At 44.1% G+C, this 10,323-nt stretch overlaps 1 protein-coding gene across 4 annotated transcripts in view; it reads left to right on the top strand.

Annotated features, from left to right (window-relative positions):
- Nucleotides 1–3,353: 3,353 nt before the first annotated feature.
- The window catches only part of PPM1A (protein phosphatase, Mg2+/Mn2+ dependent 1A), a 30,102-nt gene continuing 23,132 nt past the window's right edge, over nt 3,354–10,323 (top strand). Inside the window, exon 1 of one of the 4 annotated variants that reach the window (XM_066189022.1) lies at nt 3,354–3,609. The gene's annotated coding sequence lies outside the window, so the exon portion shown is untranslated. Of the gene's footprint in view, nt 3,610–3,823; nt 4,353–10,323 lie in introns of those variants that run through there. The other 3 variants (XM_066189019.1, XM_066189021.1, XM_066189020.1) reach the window with 3 other exon arrangements.

The following is a 10,323-nucleotide window of genomic DNA, read 5'->3' as shown; positions in this document are numbered from 1 at the left end:
AGTGCAGAGATTACAGCAGGCTCATACAGAATATGGCCATTGCAATGGAAGCTGATTCCAAAGTGCAGTTAAGTTGCCATGTGATCCCAGTAGCAACTGCGGTCTCATTTTCTCTTTTTATGGGAAATGATGTCATTGGGAACAGCTTCATCAGGCTAAGTGTGGAATTTTCTAAATTGAGTTTTAATGAATAGACTGGACAAAGTCATGCTCCTGCCTGCTATAACTGAGTGTGCATTGGTGACAAAAAGCTGTTTATTTAGATACACAGGTTTTTACTTTTTTTTTTTTTTTTTTTTTTTTTTTAAATACTCCTGGCAATTACCATCCATCTAAAGACTTTCAACAAGCTGTAACAGGAAACAGAATTAAAACTGTCTAAAATAATAATTTCTAAAAATAGGCTGGGGAGCAGCACATCATTTTAAATATGACCATAATGCTAAAAGAATTTTCTTGTTCCAAACAGTGAAATATGATCCTTCTCAATAACTCATAAATTATTTATGATACAGAGTTGAGTTTCACAATGGTTCCTGTTACTGTGGTGCTAATGAGTGTGGTGACTACAGGTCCCAACCATCCGTATCACAACTTGATGTACAGCTAAAGAGAAAATAAAGAGTTGTACACTGGGAGATGTAGTCTCATCAACTACAAATACATTTAGTAGAGGGATATGATCTACACAGCTGCTTTATCCGAATTAAAAGTGATGCTTGAATTTCTTGTAAATATTTATTTCTATTGTCAGTGCAACAGGCCAAGCAAATCTAGGGAACTAAATAAAAGTAACGCTTTAAGAAAATATTGTAGTAATTTGACTTAGTCCAATTTCCCCTGAAAAATGTATAAATAGCAAATGAGAGCAGCAAAGTCTGCTGTCATTACATTCTTGCAGCTTAAAATGAGGGCATCTCCAAAAAGATACAGGGCCATGTTTTCGTTCAGTTTTATTAAAAAAAAAAAAAAAAAAAAAAAAAAAAAAAAAAACAACACCCAAAAAAAACACTCAAAAGGCAGATGTAGGTAACATGGAATCTAAATGAAATCCATGACTGTATATAATTTGAAGTGCTAGGAGAGTTTTATTAAAGTGGAAAAGGGGGGTGAAAAATTAAATTTATTTTTAAATGGAGAGGATAAAGAAACATGGCACGTGCCTGCAGGAACAATTCTGTGTAATTTTGGGAAGGGAAGGCTTAGGGCCTGCATTTAAATCTCTCAAAAGGTCTGTTTCTACCAACAGATTTCACTGCATTTAACTACAAAGGCTCAAAATTTCTAAACTAAAGCCCCTTAAAAGTTACCAGAACACTGAGCATGACTGAGCAGTGCTCAGTATGGTGATAAGGATCACAATTAGGGTGAATACAGGGAGATCGGGTCCAAACATTCAATCCAGCCACAGGCAGCAACGGGAAATGGAGATTCTGCAATCGAACAGAAACGTGGTCAGTTCATCCATCACAGGAAAACTATACAGCCATGAGGTTTCTTTCTATTTTTCACAGCCCTTTTAGCTCTCTCTGGCAGGGTTTTGCTGTAAACTGCCCTCAGTCACCGATGAATTGCACTAATGGTTGTCAACAGTGGGAACATAAACTGCAATTGGAGGCCTCTCCTAAACATTCAGTTTAGGGAATGCTTTGGTTTGGAAAGGACCTTAAAGAACGTCCAGTTCCAACCTCTTGCCCTGGGCAGGGATACCTTCCACTACACCAGGTTGCTTCAAGCCCCATCCAACCTAGCCTTGGACACTTGCAGGGATGAGGCAGCCACAGCTTATGTGGGCAACCTGTGCCAGGGCCTCACCACCCTCACAGTAAAGAACTTCTTCATAATTTCCAATCTAAAGCTACTCTCAGTTTAAAGCCATTAACATGCAGCTGTTTGCTGCGATTACTGTCAAAGAAGGAAACTATCTAGACAGCCTTGCCAAGCGTCCACCTTTTCCAGTCCTCAGCATCTCTCCCTCTGTATTCAATTCCTTCTTCACAACCTCAGAGCTACCGTGGATTCCTAATCCTCCCTCCTGGCACACACTCCACCTCAGAAATCCCCAGCCACGAGGTTTAACCCTGGCTTGTTGGAATAAGCCATTCCTCCCAGAATCACCCCTCTCCCATCACAGCCTCCTAGAGCATCCTCCTCCCCTCCTTGAGACAAAAGAGAGGTTTGTCTAAAAGTTCCTCATCTCAATTTGTTCCCCGCAGATCCCACGTCTTTTGTCCACAGGCCAGCCTTCATCAAAGGGGGCTGAAACCCGTGGGATTATTAAACCCATTATGCGTTCATTACTGGTAATCTGCTGCTGATTTTGCCAGCGGTTGTGCTTCCAACGGGAAATCCTGCGGAGCTCCAATTCAGGCGAGCAGGAGTCCCTCAGGAGCAGAGGACATAGTCACAAGCTGTGCCAGGGGACGTCCAGGTTGGACATCAGGAGGAATTTCTCCACATAAAGGGTGATTAGACATTGGAACGGGCTGCCCGGGGAGGTGATGGAATCACCATCCCCGGAGATGTTTAGGGAATGACTGGACATGGCAGTCAGCGCCTTGGTCTGGTTGACACGGTGGTGTTGGGTGACAGGTTGGACTCGATGATCCCAGAGATCTTTTCCAATCTAAACGATTCTGCCATTAAGGGAGATGAGGCTGATCCTGCCAGCGCCTCGGGACCCGCTGTGCGCTCCATCGTGCTCGGGTGGGCTGAGCCGCTGCCGCCACCGCACCGGGACCGGGATCCGGATTGGAACCGGAACAGGACCGGGACGGCGATTCGGATTCGAGATTTGGACCGAGACTGGGATGGCGATTTGGATCGGGATGGGGAACACCCACCGCCACCGCTCGCGCCAGCCGCTCCCCCTCAGGGGCAGGGGCGGGGCCGATGACGTCACCGCCCCGCGCGGCGCGGGGCCCGGGGCGGAGGGTGATGTAATACCCGTAACGGCCCCGCTCCGTGCGACATCCGGGTACCCTGCCGGGGTGCTGCTTTTTTTTTTTCCGCCTTTTTTTTTTTTTTTTAACACTCTTTCTTTTTTTCATCCGTCAAGCCCCACTTGTCCCTTTTTTGGGTGTTTTAATTACGTTGGGTTTTTTGGTTTTTTTTTCTTTTTTTTTTTTTTTCCCCAAAACTGGGGGAGGGAGACGGCCAGGAGGGAAAGGGCGCGGGGGCGCGCGCGCGCGCTCCCGCCTCCCCTCCCCTGCGGCGTGCGCGCCTGCGCAGAGGGGGCGGCGGCGGCAGCGCAGTGCGAGTGTGTCCGTGTGTCCGCCCGTCCGTCCGTCCGTCCGTCCGCGGCCGGCGCTCCGCGCGGCGCTGCGCGGGTGGGCGCGGAGCAGTTCGGGCGGGGGACGGGGACGGGACGGGGGGGGGGGGCCGGCGGCGGCGGCGGGGGCGAGATGAGCGCTGGGCTCCCCCTGGGCACAGAGCCGCCCTGTGAATGAGCTGAGGCGAGGCCGCCAGCCGGGTGCCCCCCTCCTTCTCCTCCTCCTCCTCCTCCTCCTCCTCCTCCTCCTCGTCCCCCCCTCCTTCCCCTTCTCCCCCGCGCACCGCCGGGAGCGCGGCCCTGCCCGCACAGCCGGCGCCGACGCCGCGGCCGGGGGGGTAAGTGGCGCTGCGCAGTGCGGGGCCGGGGCGGGGTGAGGGGGCGGCGGGGCCGGGGCGCTGCGGGGCCCCGGGGCCTGTAAACAACCGCGGGCGGCGGAGCGCGGAGAGCGCGGGAGCTCGGCGCCATCCCCGGCGGCACGGCTGGGAGCGGGTCGGGCGGCCGGAGGGAGGGAGGGAGATGGATGGGGAAGGGGGGAGCGATCCCGCTGGGATGCGGCTGCCGGGAGCCCCCTGCGCAGCCCCTGCATTGCAGACGCCTGCTGAGGGTGGGGGTGTCCCCGCAGCCCCCCGGGCACGGCGGGAGGAGGGCGAGCAGCGGGGTCTGGGCCTGGCTCAGGTAGGAGCAGCAGCTTTCCCTTTCTCCCTGCCCCCTCCTTTCCTCGCCCAGAGTTCATTTAATAAAGGCTATAAACAGCCTTCTCTCCCATCGCCACCCAAACGCTCTGGGCACGGCACCGACTGGGGAAAAAAAAAAAAAAACCAACAAAAAACAACAACCCAACACATATCTATTTATAAAGCACCCCACCCTGGCGAGGGTCGGAGCATCAAGCTCTCCCCAAATAGTGTCACTGTGATGCGGCGGACGGCTTTCCCTCGCCAACGCCTTTCGGGCGTTGAAAGTTTGTGAGAGATTTCGGTGCCTTTGAAAACAATGTCGCGAGCAAAGGTTGCGCTGACGATCTGCGATCTGTCACGGCGTGCGTGCTAAAAGTCCGGGGAAGAAAATGCTGTCCTCGGTGAGAAAGTTGTGCGGTGATGTGCCGGGTAATTGGGCTAGCGTGTGAAATGCCAGAGGTTCCGAGCGTGTGTTTAACCTTTTTGTTACATTAGATTGTGTTCTGGTAGCTGTGACACAACGTTAAGACAGGCTGGAGGTTGACAGTTTCAGCAGGATTGATTTTGCAGACATCTGTTCGATGTGTGTTTGTATTTATTTGGTACGATTGAAATATTTCTTAGCGTTGCCGCGTGGATAGCAAATTTTTGTGGTTATAGAACTGATGATTAAGTTTACAGCAGCACTTGGGAAGAGCTAAATTTTTTTGAGCTGTACCTTCTGTCAAATGGGAAAGTGCTGTGCATTGGGGTGGTCTCTGTGATAACCTTAAGGTTTAAGATCCTTAAGGTATTTAATCCAAAGAAAATGTTTATTTTTTTAAGCAGAAGACAGTTTTAGATCACAAGAGCAGGAGCTGGAAAGAAGGTACGTGATGTGTTTTCCTTAGATTGTGATATTTAGCATCAGAGTAAGCAGAATCAATTAATAAAGTAGAAGTTCTAACTCTTGTGATTCTAGGAAATGCATTTCCAAATAGGAGCCCTTGTAGCACTTTCCTGACCAGTTTCAGTGATTAGGTGGCTGAAGCAGGTTTTGTGAAGTACTGGTGGAACTGGGGCTGGATGGCTGCTGCTACTCAGGACCCTGAGTGAGTTGCCAAATGACCAAGAATTGTGCAATTTCCAGCCACGTTTCTCCTCTGATAGCTTCCCATCTGTTGCTATTCATAGTTTCTTCTACGAATGACATCAGAGAGAACGTGGGCCAGGGAAGTTTTGCACTCTACCTGTCCAATCCCAGTAGTGTTCAGAGGGAAGGTGTTAAAGGACAGCAGCTTGGGCTGGGGCACCAGCATTGGCTGCTCCTAAAGTTTTCCCTCCCAGGCCTTTCTGGGTCTCCCTTTTGTCTATGAGACTGGGCTAAAAGACTTGCTGATGCATCCTGCCAGTCTTCCTCACAGAGATCCCTGATAAAATCCTCAGATAAACACGGGGAGAATTTGTCTGATCTCACACTCTCTCCTGGCATAAGCCACGTTTTTCTCATAGGCAGGGCCTAGCTCTAGTTTACGGCTTTGGTCCTCTGCTTGGTGGTTGTCAGGTAAATCTCTCCCCTGGAGGTACAGCAGAAATCTATACCTGTTTTCCAAGTATTTTCCTAACTGTCTCTGGGTATGCTTGGGATACTTTTGTTGAGAGCAAGGAGAGTTGGAAATGCCAAATGACTGGTGAAGCTTGCAGGTTCAAACAAGCAGAACTCAACTCAGAGCAATTTGAATTAAAGCAGAATACTAAAAAGTTGGGTGGGTTTTTTTTGGTTGTTTTTTTTTTTTTTTTTTTCTATAAAATCGAGCTGGTTGTTTCTTATCTGGAGTGCAGCTTATACAGTGGAGTTGAGTCATTCTTGCTGAGATAGCATTTTGAGAACTGTTGTTAAAATGCTTAGATATTTAACTCTGGCACAGTATAATTTGCAAACTTATGTAACTGGTATGTTTTTGAATGCAGCTGTCAATAAGAGATCTTCTTGCACTTTTCGTTTTTAGTGGAACTAGGGAATGCAAAGCAGCTGCTTTTTACAAGATGACCTAAATATAAATAATTTAAGAATAGCATATTTCTTACTAAAATGTGGACATTGCTGTTGGCCTAATTTTCACGTGTTCAGGTCTGTTCTGATGTACAAAATACTTACGTAATTGGCTGAGCTGAATGGCATTGCAATTAAGTGATGGAATGATGCAGGTTGTGCTAATAAATAAACAAGCTTTAGAATGGGAAGTACTGTGAGAAAACTGTTTTCATTTTGCCTCTGCAAACCAGGGACATTTTGAAGTGTTATACAGTGAACAGTAGTAATGTTTGAAGTCAAGACAATAGTGGTTTATCATAGTTAAACCTGAGCCAAACTGCATTTATTCTTAGCATGGCATGTGGACCTTTTGTAATTTTTGCTCCTCTTTTCTCATAAATCATACTTGAGTTGTAGTTTTTTATGTAAAAAAAAAAATTGATGTATCATCTATTTCTTTCTAAATGCTGCAACTTGTAGTCTCATTTGTTCTTTTGGAAATTAATCTCTTTTTGGATAATACGTGGTTGCTGAACTCTTACTGATCTCTGTAGTTTTAATCACATGATCCAAATTTCGGTTTAGAATACTGGGATAAGAAATAAACTTCGATAACATTTACACATGCTTAACTACAATCCTCTTCATTGAATGAATGGCAAATGCAAAGTATCAAGTCTGTGTATACAGTGTGTAATCCCTGAAAAAATGACAGCGTTCTTAGGATATTTAGAAGATCCTGGGAATGTGCATAAATGTACATTTTATGGCATTTTATGTACATTCCATTCACCAGAGCTAAAAGATATTTTTAAAGGAGGATTCATGTATTGAACCACGATGTGGTGTAGATCACAGTGGAGATAACATTTTCTACTTGTAGCTTCTTTATGTTGCTCTCTGCCTGTGAAGGAACAATTTAGCGTTTATTAAGATTTAATATTTCTAGAGTAAATCACTTGACTCTTAAGACTGGGAAGAATGTTTAAACCGAGAGAACTGTAATCAGGGAAGGAGGAGAAAGCAAGTTTGATACCATGGGAGTGAATAGGCTGATCTTTGTTCCTGGGTAGAGGCAGTAACCACTGGGTATTACTGGTGTTAAACCACTGCTGCAAGGTCTCCTTTTCTGTATTTGTCTGCTGAGCTCTGCTCTGTGTTAAACCACATACTGAGTTACACATTTGTCAAGTTGCTATCTTTTCTCTTATTTATTTTGTTTGTGTTTCGACACAAATACCAGTACAGTTCACTAATGGACATTTCAGCTGCCTGTTGGAGTCTACAGAACAGAGTGTGTTTGTAAATACATGAAACAGTTGCTGAGATTTTTTTAACGGCTCTTCTCAAAAGGTGTTTATATGTGACTGAAACAACAGAATAAAAACTTCTTTCACTGACAGTTCCAATGAAGTACACTTGTACTGTTTAGAGTGTAAACTTTATAGCAGTATATATTTATGTGTATCAAAAGAGCATCCAAGAGCGCTGCAAAGGAAAAAGCAAAACTGGACAACCACGTTTCAGTGTTGAAATGTAGAGAAATGCAGTTTACAGAGAGAGGAAAAAGTACATTAGCCTCTTTATTGCTAACAGGTTAATTCTCAAAAGTAAGAATATAACAATTTACAAACCCAACAAACTCAAGTGTAACATGACTTGTATTTTGATAGCTGCAGTTTAAATAAAGCAAAGCACTTCAGTGTGCTTATGGTGATACGCCACGTGCAGCTGAATTATGTGGGACTACTCAGATTTGTGATGTTGCTCTCATCTTAAATGCCTTGCTGGATTGCGACCTAGAGAATGAAATGTGCTCTCATGTTTGGGTCTCAGCTGTAACCTGAAGGATTTTCTGTATCTATGTGTGCAATTCATTTTTACTGCCAACAGTCCTTGTCATCTGAAATTCGAATGGTAGTCTGTATTCTTCTTCCGTATGTCAGAGCTATTTGTCCATTAAGTTCTGTGGTATTTTTTTCCTTAGAAATGCCCTAAAATGCAGTAGCCACGAGAACTGTGTAAACTGTGCCTGAGCTCTTTGTGTTCGGAGATGAGTTTAAGGAATTCTCCAGCTGTTAAGTAAAACCCAATCTTTGGAAAGGAGTGCAGAATGTGGAAAAATGTGGGCGGTTAGGCAGCTAGCATTAAATTGTAGGAAAATTTAATGAAGAAAGACTCAGTTGCTGTCAGTAAATAATTTTCTAGTTCCCTCAGTCAATTACAGCAAGTATTTGGACAGACCCTTGTTAAAAATCAACTGCTGCTGCTCTCTGTAAAAAACCATTGTGAGGCTGCAGAGCAAGGCCCTGTAAGCTCAGGAGATGCTGGCATTAGCAGTGCTGTGATTTTGGAAGAACAGGTGAATTTGTGAATTGCCAGTGTCCTCATTAAGTGACCAGAATGTTTAGAGCTGTCATGAACTCTGGTTTGGAGTGAGAGGAGCACCTTTACTGCCTTGTTTATCACGGGGAAATCACCTCTTTGCTGGTAGTGATAGAAGTGAACTTGGCAATCAGTGTGCCCCTCAGAGGAAAGCCTTCTGTCCTGAAAGCTTCTGTCTGCATAAAAGGCTGAGAACAATGGAGTTGTTTTTCTCATTGGTTTCTTTTTTATATTTTTTATGTAGTCTTGTGTAGGGTGAAAAATCTGTTTTATTGCAGCAGTCATCGTCTGTCCTTGTTCTTTTAATGAGATAGGAATGCTGGGGACATGAGGGCAAAATAGCTTTGTAAATAACAGCACTGTGTGTGTACAAATGAGCAAACTCCAGCTTTTCCTAAGCTTTGAGGATTTGACTTCCAGGTCTTAATGTGCTTCTGGCATAGTTTTGATGTCATTTCCTTGCAAGCAAAGCCAGGTTACAGCTGTAAGTTCAGAACATTTCCTATTTTATTGCCATTTTATTCCCGTGTGTAGTCATCAGGTTTCAAGTCTCCCCTGTATGCTGCTTTTCCTATATCCTCCCCAGAACAGTGTTAATGTTGCTGAGATTAGAACCCCACAAATGCTTTCATGTAAAGTGAAGGGTCTGGGAAATTGCTTTCGTATTATTTCATAATATTGAGTGCTTGACTGAACAGGAAGTTTTGGGGCCTTCATGCAAACATCATCTTCTAATTATTGGGCACACGCATACTGGTTGTGTTTTCTCAAAATAGTTTATTTTTATTTTACTCCCTGGCTCTATGTGTATAAACTTTATTTTCACTGGGGTTTCATTCTGCCATATTGTTAAAATAAATTGCTCATAAGACAAACCATAAACAGCTGGCTGGTGCTTCTTGTTGAAGTTAGGAAGATCTGAAGTTTGAAAGCTTTAAATAATTAGTTTTTAAAAGGAGCTGTGACATTGGTGAGCAACTAGAAATATAGAGAGGAGAAATTAAAGAGCAGATAGAGGGATGATTCCATGTGTTCAGTTTTACTGAAATATATAGGACTGTATTAACTAAATTTTTAAGATGTTTATGGTGAGGTTCTCTGTGAAACAATACAGCAGAGGGATGGTGGGGTTCTGTAAGAATTTGTACACATTACCACAGGTAACAGACAATATCAACTGTAAAAAAAATGGCAGTTTCCTGAATTGAGAGTGACTGTGTGAGTGTAAATTCCCCCCATATTTCAGGAATAGTTCAGTTAATACAGTTGCTGTTTTGTTAATTTTAAAATTGTCATTTGAGCCTCCCTTTGTTTTTGGAGTCTCAGCAAATAATCCCATCGGGACCTTCTTCCATGGAGCATCTTTTTCCTGGTTTATTTTAACACTTAGCTAAAACACTGACAAATTGGCAGTAGCTGGACTTCAGTTGCATTTGAACAACCAGGACAGTTGTGGACAAAAGCCATTCTGGTCTAGAGGCTCTTTACCTAATATCTTCACTCTTTTGGGTAGGGGCAGCGTGGGCTAGGACTCCCCAGTTGTGTTGATTTTTCTGAATAGGTTTAGCTGAACTTGATTTAAAAAGTAAATGCTTTTTGTTTGGTTAGGTTTGGGTTTTTTCCTTTGACACAGAAATGGCAGTGGAATTATGTGAGCCTTTCTCTAAAGAAAACATTCCTCTGTGAATCTTTGACTTTTTTTTTTGTGGCAGGTATTGTTTGATTGGTAAAATTGACAGTGAACGAAGATATTGAGGCTTCAAGCTGTAAATAAGAGATTAAAAAAAAAGAAATTTAGAGAAAAAGGGGGTTGAAGCTATTATTTGAATTATTTGATATGTTCAGATTTGTTGAATTCTTGCACTCTAAGTGCCTTGTACTCAAGTAGGAATTTTCATTTAGGCCCACAATGTTTAGGAGTGGGGAAATGATCAGCTATGATGAGAAATGACAGTGGCAGAGCACTTGTGGTA

Source organism: Chamaea fasciata, unplaced genomic scaffold (assembly GCF_029207755.1).
Source record: "Chamaea fasciata isolate MVZ Bird 193981 ecotype frontalis unplaced genomic scaffold, bChaFas1.0.hap1 SCAF_7, whole genome shotgun sequence".
NCBI lineage: Eukaryota > Metazoa > Chordata > Aves > Passeriformes > Sylviidae > Chamaea > Chamaea fasciata.
This window is presented reverse-complemented; position numbering and strand designations above follow the sequence as displayed.